This window comes from Vicugna pacos, chromosome 17, assembly GCF_048564905.1.
Source record: "Vicugna pacos chromosome 17, VicPac4, whole genome shotgun sequence".
Taxonomy (NCBI): domain Eukaryota; kingdom Metazoa; phylum Chordata; class Mammalia; order Artiodactyla; family Camelidae; genus Vicugna; species Vicugna pacos.
The window spans coordinates 36946714-36968378 of NC_133003.1; the positions used below are offsets into that span (position 1 = coordinate 36946714).

Here is a 21665-nt window from a genome sequence, read left to right on the forward strand (position 1 = left end):
TCCATCCCCCTGATCGGCCAGTCCCTGCTTCACTTGCATGACTATCTAATCCTCTTAACTACAGGGCATCATCAGTAACTGCCTACATGCTCACCCCCTGCCCCAGCTGCTGGTTTCCCTGGTAACCGATGGGCCGTCTGACGTCAATTCTGCCCCCCTCATAAATGGTAGCCTCCTTCTGCCCTGAGTAGTGAAGGTCACTGCCATGTCCTGCTTGCCCTGTGCTGTCAATGGTGGGCTGTCGCTCCAGGAACTTATGCTTAAGCTCCCCCGTCCAGTTCACCAATGATGTCTCCGTGGCTGTCTCCGGGCTCCTCCTTCAGTCTAGAGGCCGGGCAACCAGGAGGCCCGCAGGTCTGCGGGGTGCAGCCCAACAGTACTTATGTACGAAGTCTCTGAGCTCTAATGGTTAAGATTTGGGTACTTTAATAAAACTCACACCTCAATTTTTAAAAATTAACAAAAAGCACTGAGTCAGTATGGTACGTGACGTGAGTTTTATGAACAAAGTTTTTTTTTCCCATTGTAGTAATTAATATTTAAGCACTGATACATTTAGCTTATATTTCATTAATCAGCACATCACACTGAATATTTGATAAATATTATTACTTAAGAAGAGACTAAATATATCTGTTTCAATAAAAATAGGGGAAAATATGGTTTAAAAAAAAAACTTGAAGGCAGTGTACGAATGCCTAAAATTTGGAAATCACTGGCCCCTACAGCAGCACACACCTTAGCTGTGGAGGGAAGTCAAAGGGGCCTTTATTCTAGTCCAGAGCCGGAAAAGCTACACCCAAAGACCAAACCCAGCCCACTGCCTGTTTTACGACAACCTGGGAACTAAGAATGGTTTTTACATTTTTAAATGGTTGAGGGAAATCGAAAGGGTACTGTTTCTTGACACGAGAACATTCTATGAAATTCAAATTTCAGTGCTCATAAGCAGGATGTTATTGGCACACAGCCTTGCTCACTCACTGACATCTCCTCTCTGGCTCTGTTCCTGCTACAACGGCAGAGACTAAAATATTTACTATGTGGCCATTTGCAGAAAAAGTGCGCTGATCCTGGCTCTGGTAAGATCATTTCCATCTTTGCCGCTGATGCTGCCCATTAAGTTACCTACTCTTCTCGTGTTTCCTCCCTTAGAAGCTGTCCTTGAATACCCACCACGATGAAGCTCCTTGGCTCCAAATTCTGACTTTATAAAGCCCACAGCACGTGTCTAAGCTCTGAGCTCTGAGCCAGTAACGACTCCAGCGTCATCAGAAGACCATGGGAAGATCCCAGACACAAAGACAACACCATCTCAAACCATCAACAGCACATATTAGGAGTAATTTCTTGCATCTACCCGGAACAGACGGTACAATTGGTCCATTTTTTCCTGGAGTGTTTACTCTGCCCTTAAAAACCAACCAACTGTAGAGTCTTTTTTATATTTTCTTTTCAAGTCATTAGTGTATCTTTAAAGTATAAACATTTAGGGCTGTTGTTGGAAAGGTACCAGTAGAAAAATAGTGGAGGTGCTAATTAGCTGATTAGAAAGTTTGACTGCCAAAGGGCAAGGGAAGATGAATCTTTCCACCTCTGAACTTTCAACAGGTTTATTTCCTCTACGTGGACTATCCTTCCTCCTCCCTCCACTGTAGTGCAATCTCCCCTGTGACACTGAAGGCACACTGAATATGAAATCCACATTAGAATAAGAATCACACCCAGCCTGCCACCTTATGCAAAACAGGCACTTGAGAAATACACGGAGGAAGGAAGAAACTTACAAGAGGATGTTCTATTCTCATCCAATAAATATTGAATTGCTCAAGATATGCTGAATGTATGCTCATCTCCTTAGATTTTTAAGTGGCTACTCCTCTATCTGTGAAGCAGTAACTATTTTTGACAGACAAGTTCAAAATCTACCAGGGTGAATGTGTACTTTTCGAAATAAGGTAAATACCTTGCATTTGTGAGCAATCTTTCTCGGAGAAAGTTGTTTAAGAAAAGGTGTGAGATTCCTACAGACTCTGGCTAATGTTAATCATTTATGAAATACTGTAGTTCAACAAATGGAGTCATTTCAGGCAGTAAATATACATTTCCTGTCAAAACACATCCAACAGAGAAGACTGCAATTTATTTGAGAATGAGTTGTAACTAACTTCAGTCCTGCCAATCGGCAGAACTCTCTCACGGCTTTTAATAGCCTTGGCTGTTTTCTTCACTTCTTGCCCCCAAACCACAGGGTATCCTATTTAACCCTCCCCAGAAATGGCTCTCAGGGTCTACATGTGGAGCATCCCTTCCTCCCATTCTAAATCTGTTGTATAGTGTAGCCTTCCCATCAATCACGTTTTCCAGAACCCAATCTATGTCTACACATAACTTGAAAGGGCATTCTGGATTGACAGACTATAAAGCCTTCTAATGCATTATGAACTCACTAAGGGTAGTTCTAACCTTACTTGTCACTGCATTACACCTGTATCATTTCATCTCACTGCATGAAACAATGGCATAAAATATAAAGGCTTGCTCTTTTACAAAAATTATGTCCAATGGTAGGCAGGCCAAGGCAGGTAGGTATCTCAGCTCCACACATCATCATCATCTCGAGTTACTTCCATTTTTCTCTTCTGCCGTCTGCCTTTCGTTCTCCAGGTCACCTCATAGTCCAAGGTGGCTGCTGGAACACCAACTATCACATCACATTCCAGGATTTAAGAGATCCAGAAAGAGCATGACTCTCAATTTTAGTAAGACTGCCCAGAAATACCACTCAACACGTCTACGTTTATCTCAGATGGCCAGAGAGGCTGTAAAACACAGTCCTGATTCTGTGCAACACATGCACGGCTAGAAATCAGGATTCCATTGTGAAGGAAGCAGGGGAGGTGTAGGCAACCAGCCCCTCTTCCACAACCCTGCATTGCACATGTCCACTTTGTATGGATGACCATCAACAATTAAATAAATGAAAGAAATGCAGATCCTCCAACATGGTGCCGGCATCACCTCGGGGAAGCTCCCAGAAGACTACATTCCCACATCCTGGAAGGCAACAATCGCCACTGCATGTATTTCTTCTCAGATTGGATATTTCTTCTCCGGTTGCTCAGTATTGCATCCTTTCTTATCATCATAACATAATAACAGATTTCCGACGTAAACAATACCTCTACTGCACTTATTAAGAGACTAAGATGTTCTATGGCTTAAATGCTTAGGTTTTAGCTTCTGTGGAATTTATTGATAAAACCAGAGGTGTTTCTGTCTCATTCAACGCACAAACAGAATCAGAGCCTTCCACCCCTGTGTGTCAGTGTGGGAAAGACTAGCAGTTCAGAGAAACAATGGCATTCACCTAGGACAGCATGAGAAGGCAGAAGCCCAAACTCTGAATTCAGCACCTCTGACGTTTCACTCCAATGCCCAGCCCTGTGGCAGATCACTATGACTTGGCAGAAGGAACGTGGCTTCTGGCAGAACTTGAGGAATAAGGACAATGCATCTTGACACACTGAGCTGCAGTTTTCAAAGGATTTCCACATAGTCGTCAGCAATTGGAAACTCCCACCAATGCTTTCATAGGGGGCAGACTGCTGTTGCTCCGAGTGAGTAAGAGACATCAGTCCTCGAGGTAACATTTGAGACTTAAAGGATGAGAAGGAGCCCACCAGAATAAGGCAAAAAAAAAAAAAATAGGAGATGTACACTCCAAGGCAAGGAGTGTCAAGTATGGAGCCACTGAAGAAGGACAGAGTTTAGTGCATCCTAGGGAAAAAGATGGGTGGCCAGTGTGGTTACAGGAAAGTAAGCAAGGGAGCAGGCTTCAGGTGACATCAGACAGAAAATCAAGACGCTGGCAACCATCATGTTAGACTCTCCTTCTAATATAACTTCTGCTTTTCCTACAACCACATGCATTTTCAACGTGATTATCTTACTTATCATCTGGCTGTCTCTGCCATCCCCATTCAACCTACTTCGAAAACTGTCTTTCTAGAGAAGAAAGAGAGGTATTGTTTCAATGGCAAAGTATGCCCAATTTTTAAATACACACAAAATTCTAGAATTGTAAGACACCATTTGCTTTAAAGGCAGGTTTTCCATAAACTTCCTTTAACCTCGATCTGTGTGTTTTTAAAAATAAGAGGTACACACAAATGCACAGCGCCCTGCTTCTTATTTATCAAGAGTGAATGTTCAAAATATCCCTCGGCAAGAACAGAATTCTCAATCCCTGTGAGAGTATTTACACCTAGTGGGCTCTCAGCTTCACTGGCTCCTTTGGCCTGTGACTTGCAAGGTCCACTGCTTCCAACCAGTTAGTGGAAAAGGAAAAAAAACATTTTTTTTTTAAATATCTTGGCATTCATCAGCCGACATTTTCAAGGGCAAGAGAACTGCAGGGCCCAAGGAGCTGTCTGAGGTGCTTAAGGTTAATGGCTGTATTTACATAGCCATCAATTCCCTTTACAAACAACTGCCCCGTAGAAATGCGCAGCTCCCACCAGGCAGCCCAGCCAGGCAGCGTAGACAGGAGTCTCTAAACAAGGGAAGAAAACGTCTGAGCCGTCTTAACAACAGCATCATGTTTTCATTCCATTATTCACCTCTTTATTTTCACTTAAAAGGAATGAGCCTCTTACGGAACAAAACAGACTATGCCTCCATCTCTGCATGAGTCACTTTCTAAAACATTGAGAGGGAAGTAAATAGTAGCTGTACTTCTAAGGTGATGCAGACCTCCCACCTGCCCTGTCCAGAATGAGAGCTGCTGAACACACATGGCTATTTTGATGTAAAGCTAAATTAATTAAAATTAAATAAAATTTAAAATTCCGATTCTTGGTCACGCTAGCTAGACTTCAGGTGCTCAACAGTCACATGGAGCTTAGTGGATGTGACCGCAGACGGCAGGGGTTTTAGAACATTTCCCTCATCACAGAAAGTTCTACTGGAAATCATAAGATTGTTCATCTATAATGTCCAGGGCCCGACCTGTTCTGGAGTTTCTAGATCTTAATTCCCAGAGAACATAAAGATGAAAAAGACTTTCTGCAGTCCCCACATTTTCCAGACACATTCTCAAGCAACTTGAGGCTGGAAAATGTACCCTCTGACCTGGCGATTCCATTTCTACTCCAGAAAAACACGCGCACATGGCTACAAACAGATATGTAACTATGAGAGGGCTTTCAATAGTAGACACTGGGTCTCAGTGTCAGATATGAATCTGTTTATGTTCTCATCATACTTTCTGTAATAAAAAAATGGGAAAAAAATATGCCCATCTATAGGGGAACTACTCATTAAAATGTGGTGCATTCACAATGGAATGTTAATGGCAGTTAAAGAAATGGACAAGGCAATGGTAGGTGAGCAATGTAAATTACTGAACTGGATGGACCATATGTTCCTCTTTAAGGGGAAACAATACACACACGATATATGTTTAGTAAACATACAAAAGTTAAAAGACATAAACAGAAGAGGTTAATATGTTTTGACGTTTCCACATTACACTTTTTAAATAAAGTTAAAGGCCAGATAGGCTTCCTACTTCTGATGCTCTGTGAGCGTTAATACATCAACCTCAAATGGTTAGACAGAGTGTACCAGGACATCATCAGTCCATTCTGTCTCTTCACATTTGGATATCTTTGAGACAGAACGCATATTAAACATCTTAAATATGTGCAGAAAAATATAAGCCCAATTCTTAACAGAGTTTGGGGAGGTAGGGAGAGAAATGAGCTAGAGAGATAGTGATCTGTAAATACTTTTTATGTCGCTCTAATTTTATTTTTACTTTTTTAGAACTTGTGTTTCCAGCGGGGCTTCCATAAAGTCGCTGTGACCCTGTATTTTGACATGTGTTATCCTTGTCCAGATGATGCAATGCTAGCAGGTGTAATAACACTGCCCAGCCACTGCCCAGCAGCAGAGAATGTGGTGTACATGCACCAGACTCTATAGTAAATCAAATGTCATGCTTTTTTTTTTCCATAAGTGGATATTTGTTCTTAAAAAAAAAAACAGGCAATTTTGTTATTTGGATGCTTCCGCTGTCTTCCACGTAAGCTATCTTCTGCCGCGCCCTCACCTGCCACTCAGCTGGGAAGCCTCATCTTCCAACTGTCCAGAGCTGAGTGCTGGAGGGGACAAAGGGCAGAGTGGCAGGCTGCCAGGGAGAAGAGCAGCAGCATTGTGACAGTTGGGCAGGGATGACCAAAGTAAAAACCTACCGAAAGGACAACAGTGACAGATGGATCCCCAGAAAATATTGGTACGAAACTAGTCATACGCAACCCACCACAGCGTTCCAGCAAGCACCGCAGCTCCACAAACCAGCTATGTAATTGAAACACAGCTCTGGAGACAGAGGAGGTTAAAAGCCTCTGACCCCGCCCATCCACTCCTCTTGGTTGATTTCAGTTCTACCCTTCCCGCAGCCTGTCTCTGAAAAATCTCACAAAGCCCCAATTTTTAAAACGAGCACAGAGTTTTTAAAAAACCAAACTCTTTACATTTGTCTTTTATTCAAACTTCAAACCGAAGAGACTTCAGTTTGCAAATTTCACTTTTTTTTTTTTTAACAGCGCCAAAGTCAAATCCACTGCAAGCTTTTCATTTAAGCCAACACAGGAGATAATTTATTCCTCCAGGAGGCAGGAGAACACAAGACAGGCATCTGTGTGAAAACTTTCCATACCCCCTCAAGTCCTATAACTCTGTCTACAACTCCATCTTCTGGTTCTGACTAAATCTTCAGTTATTCCCAGAATGGATGAAATCTTAAATCCACATCAGCTTTTAACATCTGCTGAGTCTTAACAATACAGAAACCAAAAGGAAATTCTTGTGTGTCACTTGCCAACAGGATTACAATTTACAGCAGACTCGAAAATATATGGACACAGGAGCCACCACATTTTTTCCCCTAGTCAATACAGACATCAGCCAGATGACAGAAGTAGGCAGCAGGCTGGTTACGTGCCAAGTGCAGCAAAACTTCAACATCCACTCAAACAACGGTTCGATTCTTAGTCTAAAAGCCCTCAACTACAGAAAATGCATCTTATGCTCTAAAAGAAACTGTGGGACAAAATCAACACCAGTTTCTCATCCATTAACACTCATCCAACCAACAGCAGCTGATTTGTATATTTGGCTCAGGGACTTTAAATCCGGGTTCGGAATCATTCTATGTAGTCGAGCTTATCAACGTATTACAAAATGAGAAACCCACCACACCTCACCGACACCGGCTTGTCTTACGAATATCTTTGTATTAAGAAATTTTAACTCCGAAAGGTGAACTGTAAAAAGAAGTGTCGAGCCGAGCATGGTCTGAGGCTTGGTAGCAGCACGGCTCTGTGGGAGCTTGTCAGAAATGCGTATCCTTGGGCTCGACCCCAGACTTCCGGAGCCAGAAGCTCTTAGTGGTGGTGAGGCCTGGGAATTTGGGTTTTAACAAAGCTCCCCCAGGTGATTCTTGGGCACTGGTCTAAGTGATAATATTAAGAATTGCAATGACACTAGAACTGGGGGACAAGCATACCATCATGATTGATAATATGAAATAATTTTTTTAGTCCAGAGATTGCAGAAGATAAAAGAAACTGCCATCAGTATGAATCCTGTGATCACCGCCCCTCGTCACTTACCTCGAAGGAAATGAAGGCAGTGAAACTCATATACGGATGCAGTCGACTGCTTGTAAGTTCATGTCTATTTGTGCTGCGGTTCAGAAACATTTGCACATCACACTGGAATCTGAGTTTACACTTGGGGATCCTGAGTCTTTTGTAAATATGAAGAGAGTCCATTCGGAATCAAAATGTCTTGAAGAGAGAAGAGTTTTCGAGGAATCTTTCCAGTCCTTTTTCTCAGGGTGATCTTAACGTTCAGACTTGAGGAGCATTTTTCCTTCCTGATTAGCACCTCCAGAGGACGATGAGTGTACTTTGGTCATGCCTACGTCAGGACAAGCAGACTCCCCGCTCCTACCAGGAACGCTGGAGCGCACTGCTCCGTCATGGAAGGGTGACCGACATGGTGGACCAGTATCAGCGGCAGAGCTGCCCATACTCTCTGCCCACTCTACTCCCCTACAAAGAACATGGGGCTCATGTGCTCCACACGTGGCCATTTTCCTTTTGCACAACACAAAAGCCCTGCAAATGAACTACAGACATCTGACGCAGGATCCCAGGAGGATGCCCTCACCTCCCACCTAGATAAAGGCTTATTTCTAGGCCTTTAGAATCAAATTAGAACACCCCGTCAGATAGCTATTTATGAGATGTTAATCTTGAGTATATTTAAATGTCTTCACATCTTGCTTCGGCTCATCACCTCAAACAGAGCTGCTTCCACCGTGAAATCACAATAATGAATAAACAGGGAGTGCTTTAAAGGACTCGGGAACCAAAAAATGATCAATTGTTAATTTTCTAAAGTGGACTAAATATGCTTCCTTTTGCAACACCTCCATTAAGCTGTGTTTTGGGTGGGGGAAAAGGCCCATGTCATCTGCTCACTGTCTCCGTAAAGTAAAAACACAGTCATCGCTCAGCTCTTCCTAAGGCTTATCTTGGTCACGATTATTTCCTTGTACTGTCTTAACCCGCCACCATCTGCACTGCCACCTCTAATGACTAACAAAATTGGCATGGCATTTTTAAAAAACAGGGGCTTCATGGCTATTAATCTCCAGAGGACTTGAGGCACACTAATATTAACAGCCAAAATGACCACACTATGTATTTATTGGCCTCGTATTATTTTGACATGATACCAATTTCTCAATGAGTGTTTGACCCACGTCTCAAACTCCTCAGTGTGGCAGAATGAGGACGTTCAGAACTTGTCTTGCAATAAACACGCTGATTACTTATCTCTTACCTCCCACCATATGTGGGCCAAACACAGGAGGAGTTCACTCAGTCTTTCCTGACATGAATGAATGGATGCTCTAGTAAGAGGTCCGGCTTTACGGCACGACCTGGGTTCAAATCATGGCCCTTTCACAAGCTATGTGCGTGGCTTCATGCCAACGTGCCTTACTTTTCTCATGCACAGAATGGAAATGACGACTGTAGCTACCTTGCAAGGTTTGGGGGAGGATTAAATGAGATAGTGCCTAAGAATGCTCAGTATGGTAAAATGATACAGCCTCTATGGAAAACAGTATGGTAGGTCCTCAAGAAATTAAAAACAGAATTACCAGATGACCTAGGCATGCCATTTGAGTATTTACCCAACATAATTGGAAGCAGAGCCTCAAACAGATATTTCTCCACCCATGTGCCCAGCACCATTATTCGCAATAGCCAAGAGGTGGAAGCTACCCAAGTGTCCATGGACGGAGGAAGGGATAAATCAAATGTGGTCTATGTGTACAATGGAATATTATCCAAATGTAAAAAGGAAGGAAATTCTGGCACATGCTGCAACATGGATGAACCCTGAAGACATCTCACCAACTGAAATGAGTCAGTCATAAAAGGAGAAATACTGGATGATTCCAGAGCAGTGAAATTTGCAAAGACAGAAAGCAGAACGGGAATTCCCAGGGGCTGGAGCGAGGGGAATGGTGACTTCTTGTTTAATGGAGACAGATTTCAGTTTTCCAAGACGAAAAGAGTTCTGTGGATGGATGGTGGTGATGGTTGCATGGCAGGGTGAATGGACTGAATCCCACTGAACTGTATACTTAAAAATGCTTAAGTAGGTAAATTTTATGTTATTTGTATTTTGCCACAATTTTTGTAAATGTTTAGTGCAGTAGCCAGCAACATCCTTATTCAACAGATAATAGCTATTCTTGCTATTTTAATTTTTTTGAAAGGTCAACAAAGCAAGTACTTAAACATTCGCTAAAGTAAAAATGGCAAATACCAACGGAAAATTCTAGTGAAAGAGACATTTGCTGTCTAATGTCCAAGTCCATTTAAATGTCTCCTTGCCCACCTCCGCTCACTCCTACCCCTATGTGGCCTTTTGGGGATGTTTAAATGTTAACCACTTAGTTCTCCAAATTTCCTCAGCTGCCCATCAGCCCCTAGACTCTGAGGTGGGTGGAAATTCAGCACACACGGAGAATGAGACTGGTACCAAGGGACAGACTCACAGCCATCCCCCGGTCTGCCTAACGGAACTCCGCACTCCTGAGCTGACCTGACGGTCTGCAAAGAGCAGGGCAGAGCACACAGAGGATAGGAGTTGTATCCTGGGAAGACTGGTCCCATGGTAACCAATTTTATGGCTCTTTTGATTTGTGTCGGTAGATGTGTGTTTATGTGCTTATGCGTGAAGGAATTAATCCAAAAATATAGATGAAGAAAGCTGTCTGTCTCTGATGTGAAGCCGGGTTGCATAACCAGTTCTGAAAGCAGAGAAAAGGTAACAGATGTTTACATTACAATCTGGCTGCTTCTGGAAGAGCTGTCAAGTGATTAAATAGTATCGAGATGGCAAGCGCGCAGGGCCCCAGTGATTTGCTGCCCCCACTGATACATGGAGAAAATTCACCCCAGTAATACTTTCTTGGGTCTGCCTCAATGAAACACTTCTTCATATAAAATATTTTTGGCTTTCAAGCTACTTAAAATCTTAAACTGGACACCAATTTTTTTTAAAAAGGTAGAACTCAAGGACTTATTTTCATCCTGATTTTATGAAACTTGCTGTCCTTGGCAAAGAGGGATGCATTAAGGTGAATTTTTAAATAGAATAACATACAGCCGTGAAAAAGAATGACATGTAGGTATTTTCACTGATTCAGCTTCTTTCCTAGAACGGCTTCAGAGCAGATCTGAGTCTAAAATGAATGCACAAACCATGGTCACTGCAGAGCTGGTCCCCACACTCTGGGAGGTTCACATGACCCCATGGATGTCAACCTCCTGCCCCGGCTGTGAGTTCACCAAAGGCCGTCCACTAGCCCTTTGCTGAGGAAATAAGACAAGACACAGATTATATGATGTATGAACCCATTTATCTAAAAGAATTTTGTCTAAAATGTTTGCATGTGGATAAAAGCAGAAGGAGGGAGTTGGAAATACATTTCTGAAATATGAAGAGGAATCGTCTCAGTGGCAGAATTGGGTTCATTTTTCTTTCCTTTCTGTACATGTCTATACTATTTAAATATGCTACCCCAAACAGGTATTATCTTTATAAATTTATTAAAAGGAAAAAGAGAGAGAGAAAGAACTCTGCAAAGCAGCAGCCAAGAGTGATTAAAAGAATCCTAGCTAATGCATTTAGTGACCTGGGTCCCCTGCCAGAAATAAGGACCTGGGGACACTGAGTAAGTCCTTTCAGGACTCTGGACCCAAAAAGTTGCACGAGAGCAGGGTTTCTCAACCTCAACACTACTGACATTTTGGGCGAGAGAGTTCTTTGTTGCAGCAGCTGTGCATTATAGGATGCGAAGTAGCTTTCCTGGCCTCTGTTCACTAAAGACCCATCTAATGACTCCAGACCCAGCAAAAATGACTCCAGACGTGGCCAAATGTCCCCTGGGAAACAAAACTGCTACTCTAGACGGTCTCAAAGTTTCTTCACGGCTGGAAATCTTCTTTGATTATTTAGGAACAGTACCTATAGTTTGAGATTTTAGGCCCAATGATTCACAAGGAAGTATCTTTGTTACAGCAAGGACACATCATTATTTTAATGATTCACTAAGCACAGGATGATATGAAAATGAATAAGATAAAGACATAAAGCAAGAATTTTCAGAGAAAACTTTAGCACACATGGCATAGATGCAAAACCTAAGACAATTCAAGCAGACACAGTGGTCATTTAAAAACTTGTGATAATAGTAGCTCAAGCTTTTGACAATTCCACTTTCAGTTAAGACAGCCAAAGTGCTGCAGAAATATTCAGCTGCTTTCTAGTTTGGAATGAACTTAACAGCACTAACAAAACCAACACAGATTATTTTTCTGCAATGTCATATTTTTATTTAAAAAGAATCTTAGTGTTTTCTCTTTACAGGAAACACAAAGACATCTTCACATCTTTCTAAAAGGGATATTTTACTCTTCTGCACTAGCAATACTACGAACAATCTCATAAAAGGAGACAAATTATCCATGTCTTTCTAAATACAGCGTCTTCATTTTATTTGACATTTTATTAACAAGAACTCCCTAATATCTGACACTATCATATCTCTGAATTAAAATTATTTGTGCTCATGCTAATGACTTGCTCCTGCAAGATCCTGACATCTTCTGGATTAAAAAGAATGACAAAACAGATTCAACATGGTTTTAAATTCATGACTCTTTGAAACTCAGTAGTTCCTCCATTTGGAGAAAGCCATTTGTTAACCCTATACCTGGTACACACTAAGTGTTCAACAAAGGTAGGACACTGTTGTCATTACTCATAACCATGCCAGAAAAATGGAGTTTTATTCCAAATTATTGATTTGATTTTGTAGCAACTAGAAAACAAAGTATGAAAGAAGAGATAGCAATAAATTAATATTCTGAGTTCTCAGACCTTAAATCATGCCTCAGCACCATTTTAACATCTCTATCTTTCCAGGTGCTCTATTTGGTCCAAGCTGAGTCACCCTAACCAGTTCTCATCCACCACCACCTCCCAGTTAAATGTGTCTCTTATAATGGCAGATGCTGTGACAGCTACCAGAAAGTGACCGAAGCTACCGGTGCACCCAGTTATCAAGTCCTTGAGCCAGGTTCAACCAGCGTAATGTTCCAACTAACTGAGCCTTGATGATGGAAGGAGTGGATGTAGTTCCCCTCTACGGAGACAGCTGAGATGGGAGTCCTCGCACATCACAAAAGCCCTTCCTTGCAGGTCTTCACTGGAAAGGGCGGCGGGCTAGGAGTAAGGGCCCGGGAATTCTAAGCCCAGGGCTTTTTTACCATAATGGATGCAAGTCATTACACCTCCTAAACTTGATCTTCTGGAAAGCTGAACTCTGAGGTACCTTCCTGATTTAAAATTCTAAGAGTCTTTGAATCTGTCCTTAAACCAATTGCACAATTAAACTTAGGTTCAAAAAAAAAAAAAGCCCTCTTAACTGACTATGGAGGAACATGAATTTAACTTGAATAGCCACAGATATTTTTCAACAGATATTAAATAGATGGGAAGCCAACGATCACTCTACCTTGACAGAGCTGGGTTGTCAGCGTTCATAAACTGACTAGGCTATTATTATAAAACCCAACTCCAAATGCCCACTCAAGCCTATGTCTCTAAGTAAGGGCTGCCTTGGAAGGACGGGAGCTTTTTCTAATAATGTTTTCAAAGCCAATAGTAATGAAGTCATTAAGGTAGCCAAGATCATTTCACCAATCCTTTTGTGGACATCTTCCTACTGCCTGTCCCCTACCCTCAATCCTGAATCTTCTTAACAAATTAGGATAAAGTATACTATATGATCTCCCAATCATTTATGATTGGTTTCAGGACCTGTAGTTACATAGTTAATCCTAGCAGATTTGGATCCAACACCTGATGAAATGCACACATGCATGCAAGCAAATAAGTCCATCACCTAGATGCTCCATCTATCTTGAGGACCCCCCAAAAAAAAAATCAAAAGGCTAGTCCCTTTACTATGGTGTCTCTCCATATCTGTAAAGAAATAGAGCTACAATGCAGGGTGAAAAACTCCCAAACAGGAAAAAAAGCATAAGAGGGAAAATGTACTTATGCAAATTCTAAAGCAATCTATGAAACTGCAATCTGAGAATTTTATTATTAAGCTAAGCCTCTTAGTATAGAAATCCCCAAAACTCTCCAACTGGGCAGCTAATTGAGAGTTAGGAAGAGCCAAAGGACTTCCCTCTTTTTCTGATTCATCACAGGCAATATAGAAACCCTTGCTCGATATAATAATGTGACTTTTGTCAATGCGTGTTCAAATCAGATAGAGGATTGGCTGGTGATGATGTCACTCCCATGGGTTAATCTCCAGCAAATGCAGTTTTAATATCATATGCACCAACACATCATTTACATAACAAAGTATTATATTAAGTGTATCAATAAATGAGCTGTGCAGATAAAAGCCACTGTTAGAAAAAAGGCTATGTGCCACAGAAAAGGAGGTAGGGGGACAAAGCAAAGGATCTTTTTGTGTGTGCGTGTGACTAAAAGGAACTAGGTCATCAAACAATACACATCTCTAAAGAGAGCCAAAAATGAATATTGAAATTCAAGTGACCTAGAACATTCTACAACTAGAAACATGGAAAGGTTGCCTCCAATGAAAAATATTCAATAATCAAGTAGCGAGATTTGTAGGGTTTGTGTGTGTTTGGGGGAGAATTAAAAAAAAAATCGTCATTCAAAAATAAGTGAACTGGCAGCCACCACTTTTCTGGGAAGAGTAACTATCTTGTCTTCTAACAGGGGAAGCTGGCCAGGTCAAATCGTGACTTAAACCCTTATAAGAAACTTTAAAGTGTCAAAGGGCAGTTAAGATAATACAGAGAGAAGAGAGCAAAGTTATCCAAAGCAGAACAATGAGGAAGGTAACCTTGAAATCCAGCTTTTGGCTATGAGAATATTGATCAAGAAATGTCCACACAGATAAAGAAAGCTTTTTGCACAAATGAGCTAGGCCAACTCACACGGTCAGTTTGGGAGGACATAAGTCATCATTAGTCATAATGACTCTGAAAACTGCTCTCACACCGCCTTATTAAGATCTTTATTTCCAATCCAAAGGAAGTGTTGGGCTTACACACTAATTTATGACTACAAACTTAGCAGACATACGACTTGCTGTAAAACCCACAGTGAGCTGTTTAAGAATTCTTCAAGCCACATACCTGCTCTCAAATGACTGAGTGGAAAACACAGATTATACTGTGAAATTAATGTTCTTAAATTATTTTAGCCTTATTATTATTATTTTTTAATCTAAGCCTTGCCTGAACGGGGCTCAGACACACAGACAAACTGCCCCCACCTCACTACCCCTTAGAAAGTGGTCTCGAGGGGGCCAGCATGATCAGAAAACTAAGCCAGCAACCTGAACAAGTTTGGGTGTCTGGGTCTGCAAGTGGGACCTCCCGGTTGTTGCGGACAATCCCTAGACCACGGATATTACAGAAAAAAACAGACCAAGGCTTCGAACATGTCCATTTCCAAACACCACATCACATCACATCAACCTAGCCCATTTTGAAGGGACGGCCGTTGAAAAGTTAAAGGGGAAAAGAGTACAGGGATACAGACGCTTCGCTAAGGTGGGGGGCCTTAAACATGGGTAGGTTTTAGCGAGTAACCATGAACTTGTACATATACGTCTTGCTGAGGAGTTGATCCATAGCTTGGCTAAGGCTCTCAGAGGGCTCTGTGGAGCCCCCAAACGTTAAACGATACTGATTCAGGAGGAAAACGCACCAGTGGCACAGTGTCTGGCTTGCACTGCCTCCCTAGGTGCAGGATACCAGGCTTTCCACTTCCCATTCTCCCTGAGAATGAGCTCAAGGCTTAGGGTTAAAGATGCCTTTCCTTCCAGGAGCGGACTGACAGGGCAAAGGAGGCAAAGGGGGATGAAACTGAAAAAGAGAAGAAATGTAAACGCGCAGGTTTGGTGGACGAGTCCGAAGTACCTAATGCGGGAAGAGACGGAACTTCCAGACCCGCTCCAGTTCCCCACTGGCGCGGGAAGCTTTGCGCTGGCAGCTGAGAGATGCGCCCGGCGAACGCCGCGTCCTTCCAGCAAAAGCTCTACGCAAGCAGGGGTTCAGGTGTAGGCTAACCTGCTCCCTCCTGCAGACTTCTGTAAGTATCTCGGCTCAGACCGAAGGGATTATGCCCCAAGGTTGGCTTCTCCAAAAAAAAAAAAAAAAAGAGCGCACCGCGAATTCGCCCTCCCCCCCCCCATACCAACCCATCAAGTGGCTTCTTCCGCGTCCGCGGAGCACCACCAGAATCGCCGAATAGCAGACACGGAACCCCGAAGTTGGAAGCGGCCACTGTCCCTCCTCCCACACCCCTACTTCGCAGCGCCGCTTTCAACTTCGGGGTGCACCGCAACTACCACAGAGGAAGTCACCCCGCAAGCCAGAGCGCCAGGATGAGCGGGAATGCCCAGAGCTGAGTCGGCATCAGCCCGAGAGCCATCTGCGGGCCCGCAGGACAGACACTGAGAGGGTCCAAAGCCACCCCAACCCTTTCTTCCTGCCCCCTCCTTTCCCTTTCAACCCTCCTTACTCGACTGAAGCCGGCAGCTAAGTCGGACCTGCGCGTCCAGGACGCGGCACCGATCCCCGCACGCAGGCCAGAGGACACTCACCGTGCCGCCTTCCCGCTGACGCCCCGAAAGCGGCCTCCGCAGGCTCGCTGTGAAAGAAAGCTCCTAACTCTCTCCGAAGACAAGCCCGAAACTGCGGCGAGAGAACCAACGTCTGCGGAAGCAGCGGCTTCGACTCCACTCCTGGAGTCTGACGGCAGCCGCCCACGGGGTTCGCGCGCCCCGTCCAGGGCGGCGCGCAGCCAGCAGTGTGGAGCAGAGCCGGACCGGCGCGCTCACGGGGAGGGGCAGGGCCGCCGCGGGACGCGCTGATTGGCCAGGCCGGCCGCCGGCCCCGCCCCGCCCCGCCCGGTGGTCCACGTGGGCCCGCCCTCTCCCCCCCCCCTCTCCCCCCCCACCCCGCCCCGCACCCTTGCTTCTTTGGTCCCCGCTCTCCCACCGCCGCTGGACTCCCGGTGCCTCTCCCGAGCGCCTCTCTGTGGCCACCGCTCAGCAGGTGTTGGGGAAAGGTCTTTCTGAATAGCTGAGAGCCTCCTTGAGCTCTGCGTCAGGAAGAGGAATTTAGGGTTCGCCTCCCAAATGAAAACAATCCCCACGCGTGGTGTCTCCATACGAGGACCCAAAACAGTTTGCAAACAGGCTTCCTTAGACTGTCTCCCTAAGCGAAGCACGTGCATAACTAATCCGGCTTCTTATGTAACTTGCTCGCAAGGAAAAGGAGGGAAATCTGCACAGTTATTACCTGAATACTTTCTTATTATAAAAATTATGAAACTATAGCTAAGACTTCGACTCGCACCCCAAACCAAATCCTGTTCCTTCTCCCTTGCCCAGGTGAAGTAACACTAATAATCTGAGACACTTAAATAGTATTCATGTTACAGAGAATCCTTATCTGATCTCCATTTTCTGGACAAGAAAACTGAAGAACAGAGACATTAAGTAACTTAAGACCACATAGTTAACCGTTGGTAACTGTAATTTGAACCCTGGAAGTATGATTGCAGAATCCATGTTCTTTGATATTCAAAGTGTAATCCAGAAGAGACATCCCCTGAGAACTTGTTAAGAATGAAGATTTTCAGACCTCACCCGGAATCAGAATGTTCATTTTAACAAGAACCCCAGGTGGTTAGTATCTGCATAAAGTTTGAGAAGCATTGCCCTATATGCTTCTGCTGCTCACAGTCATTGGTTTGCCTTATCACCTTGTGGTCCTTTTCCTCTGCACTGACATCTTGCCCAGGTTGTACCCAAAATATATTTGCCTGGCTCTGAGGCTATGCTTGAACTACTGCAGGTCTCTCCGTCTGTTCCCCATGCCTTTGTCCTACGCACACCTACGTCATGCCATATTACTTGGTGTATCAGTTAACCTTTTCAATTCTTTGCTCTTTTCTTCTCCAAGTTGGGGCTCTGCAGCCAAAGACAGCCATATTACCAAGTTATCAGTCTAAGAGGGAATTCAAGCCTCTGAGACAGGGACCTGATGTCTGATGAGTCCCTCGGCCCTGAGATTCTATGAAGGGCAAGGCAGATCCAAAGAAAAGCTGAAACTACATGCCAGGAGATGCCACAGCTCCTGACAGCATTCATTCATTCACTTGATGAAACTGACAGCATACTGTGTCAGGCACTGTCACAGGTGCTGATATATACAGAAGGAACAGAAGTAAACATAACAGTAAAAATCCCTGCTCCCACAGAGCGTACCTGCTACTGGGGGGAGACAGACAATGACCTTGATTCGTAATGAAGTACAGAGTATGGTAGAAGGTGTGTCACAGGGAGAAATAAAGTGCAGGAAGGGTAACCAGCTCCGGGAGGTCGTGACTTTTTTAAAGGTAGTTGTTTTCACTGAGAAGGTAACATTTGAACAAAGACTTGGAAGAGCTGAGGGTGCAAGTCCTTTAGAAGAACTCTGTATCCATTCAGTCACCAAATATTTATTGATTGGGCACTGTGTGTCAAGCAGGCTTCTGGCATCAGTAGGTGTGTTTACTTAAGCCCTGCTGTTTTCCAAATGTCCAGGTTTCTCTGGACTGAAGTTTTCGTGTCCTTGTGGGGAAAAAAATGTAAGCAACTTTGAGTGGCTCAAACTACTATTTTATTTTCCCATTCTGGATGCTCAGGATTGTAGGGGTTTGTATCCCCCAAATTCATATATTAACATTCTGACCCCCAGTACCTTGAAAGTGTGACCTTATTTAGAGATATGGTATTTACAGAGGTCATCAACTTACAATGAGGTTATTAGGGTGGGCCCTAAACCAATGTGACTAGTGTCCTTATAAAAAGGGGAAATTTGGAGACAGACACAAACAGAAGGAAAACATCATGTGAAGATGAAGACAGAGATCGGGGCAATGCTATATGCCATCCTCTGGGATATGGTGATAAGGCAGATGTGGTACCTGCTGTCCTGACAGTGTACATCATTATGGAGAGAGCTGGACGATAAACAAATCAACAAATACATAAACAAGATCAATCCAGAGCAGCATGAGTGCTTAAAAGAAAATAAGGCTAGGCAATTTAAAGAATAGAGAGATGGGATTAATTTCAACTGGCTGCCCAGAAAAGGTCCCTGGGAGGGGGTGACATTTGAGCCATGACCTCCATGACAAAAGGCCACCCAAGCAAAGATCTAGCAAAAATTGTTCTGGGCAAAGATAACAATCACCCTTGTGAGAAAGCACCCCTGCCATTCCTTCCATAACACCCTTTCTCTCTTTGCCACCCATTTTCCGTCCTTTGAGGTTGCACAAAGTCAGTCAATGTCTTCTTCATTAAAATGGGGTCAAAGGATTAATCTTCTTATGTAAGAACCAGTCAAGGTCATGCCAGCAGGGTTCTGCCTACTTTGACATACCTCTGTCTTTATAGGTAGTGACATCATGTGACTTGGACATTGTGGTTATTTTCCACATTTGTATCACAGCCAGAACACTACCGGGCATGTCCTGGTGCTGAATCAATACGCTGATGACTGACTGTGCCTACGAAGACACATTCCGACTCCTCTAGGCCTGTTTATAAAATTCTCTTATTGTCAAGTGAAGCTTCAGTTTTAAAATTTTTGCTCTGCTCACCTGCTCGGAAGGAATTTTTACTTAGGAGACTAATGAGAGTAACAGTGAACGTTAATTGGGGCCTTAAGTGTGGTTCACTCCGCCAAGTGCTTACCAGGGGCTGTTATCCCCAGAACCCTCCAAGGTAAATTCTCTTATTTGTAACATCCGTTTCACAGATAAGAAAACTGGGGCTCAAAAAGGGCGAAGTAATAGGTCCAGGGCTGAAATCACTATTAAATAGCAGACTTGGGTCTCGAGCTGGTCTCTTTAAAACAGTGAGGCTTATGCTAGGGTGGCAGAGCAGAAAGCAAAAGGCATTTGTCTATTCCTTTGCATTTGTCTTTGAAATTTTCAAAGCAGTGTTTTCTTTCCTTTTCTTTCTTTCTTTTTTTTTTTAATTTACCCCAGCATCTCTAGCTTTCAAGTTCACTTTTCTAGCCAGATATTTGCTTTGCTTTCTCTTGCTTCAAACCAGGAACTGCAAGAACTTTGATAAATGAAACGACAGATACACTTTTTGTTTTTAGCCTGTCTGTTTTTCTGTATCCTCTGAGGAAATGTGAGTCAAGCTTCTTAGAGCTCAGCCTACTTTGACATACATCTGTAGCTCACACGCCTGACAGCTCCCCATCACAAAGGAGGTCCCTCCCTTCACTCAACTCATAGGGAAACTCGTGCCCCCTGCCAGACCAAATGCTGTGCGTAATGCGTGAGGCCAGCTCTGGTCCTCTTTGCAGGAAAATACTAATAGATTCTCCTGCCGGAGAGTGAACATCTGAAAATGGCTTCATCTGGTCTTTGTGAATTGCTTTCTGTTCTCGTGGCTTCCTCGCCGTCCTGGGCAGCGAGAAAGCCTGGGAACTTGCAGTGGTAAAAAGATGTGAGGTCTCTCTCCTTGGATCCCGGCTTCCCTTCACCTAGCTTAGGAAGTGGGCAGCCGTTTTCGCAGTTGAATGACTTCCTGTCTGGGATGGCTTGGTCAGGCTTGCTTTAAACTTCTGGAACTGAGACAAGGTGGCTGGCCGCTCACTTTGGGAGTCTCAGGTGGGTTTCTCTATCCTTCCCTTTGCTGACCACAAACTGCTTCAATAATTTATGCTCTGGAAAAGCACAGCACTTCAGGGCAAATTAGCATAAGAAGGATTTATGAAACCACAGTGGGGCATTTTCAGAGCTTACACAAGCAAGTGGGAGCAGAGAGAAATGTGAGCTAGTTTCCAAGTAGGACCAGCCTCAGGTAGAATCATCAAAGAAACAATAATCCTTTTGTTCCCTTTTCTTCCTCCCATCCCTTCCACCCATCATCTCCCAACAGGAGGTCACACTACCTCCAGCTATGCAGAAGACTGCTGCTGTCATCATTAATTCATTCTTGTGTTGGTTCTTTAAATCATATAAAATTTTTGTTTGTCAAAAGACACACTTACACATCCACATTCATAGCAGCATTACGACCACAGCCAAAAGGTAGACGCAGTCCAAGTGTTCATGAATGGATAAACCAAATGTGGTATAGACATACAATATAATATTATGCAGCCTTTAAAAGGAAGGAAATTCTTACATATGCTACAAGGATGAAACTTGAGGACATTATGCTAAGTAAAATAAGCCAGCCCCAAAAGACAAACACTGTATTTTATATGAGGTAACAAGAGTAGCCAAATTTGTATCAACAGAAAGTAGAATGGGGAGGAGGGATGGCAGCGTGGGCGGGGGGAGGTGGAGAGTTAGTGTTAAATGGGTACAGAGTTTCAGCTTTGCAAAATGAAGAGCTGGGAGATGCATGGTGGTGATGGCTGCATAGCAATGCAAATGTCCTTAATGTCACTGAACTCTACACCCTTAAAAATGGTGCACAGTAAATTTTACTTTATGTGTATTTAACCACAATTTTTCAAAATTTCAAAACTAATGGGAATTCTTCTAAATCAACCTAAACTGGAAATTTTTTAAAGCTTAAACTGTAAGATGTGGTTCAATTTGTATCACAACTTACCAGACTAAGACTAAATATACTTTCATGTAAACAAAAAAACTTAAAAATTTGTGTGTTTGCTCGACATTGTACTAGGCACTGGAGATGCAGTTGTAAAAGACATTCATAATCTGACCTCAAAAAAATTAACAAAAAATACCATGATGACCTGATAGACTCCTTTATTCAGTTCATACTTTCTTCCTTCAACATGTACTTATTGAGGACCTACTATGTGACCTACTCTGCTACCCACACAGATACGTTGTTGAACAAGATAGACAGACCCAGTCCTCACAGGGCTGTCAGCCTAGCAGGAAAGAAAGATAATAAG

General features: G+C 43.3%; 1 protein-coding gene across 2 annotated transcripts in view; it reads right to left on the reverse strand.

The window, feature by feature from the left end:
• Positions 1 to 16441, reverse strand: part of TAFA4 (TAFA chemokine like family member 4) — a 147444-nt gene extending 131003 nt beyond the window's left edge. Inside the window, exon 1 of one of the 2 annotated variants that reach the window (XM_072941669.1) lies at positions 16322 to 16441. The gene's annotated coding sequence lies outside the window, so the exon portion shown is untranslated. The remainder of the gene's footprint in view (positions 1 to 16321) is intronic. The other variant, XM_072941670.1, reaches the window with a different exon arrangement.
• Positions 16442 to 21665: the final 5224 nt, after the last annotated feature.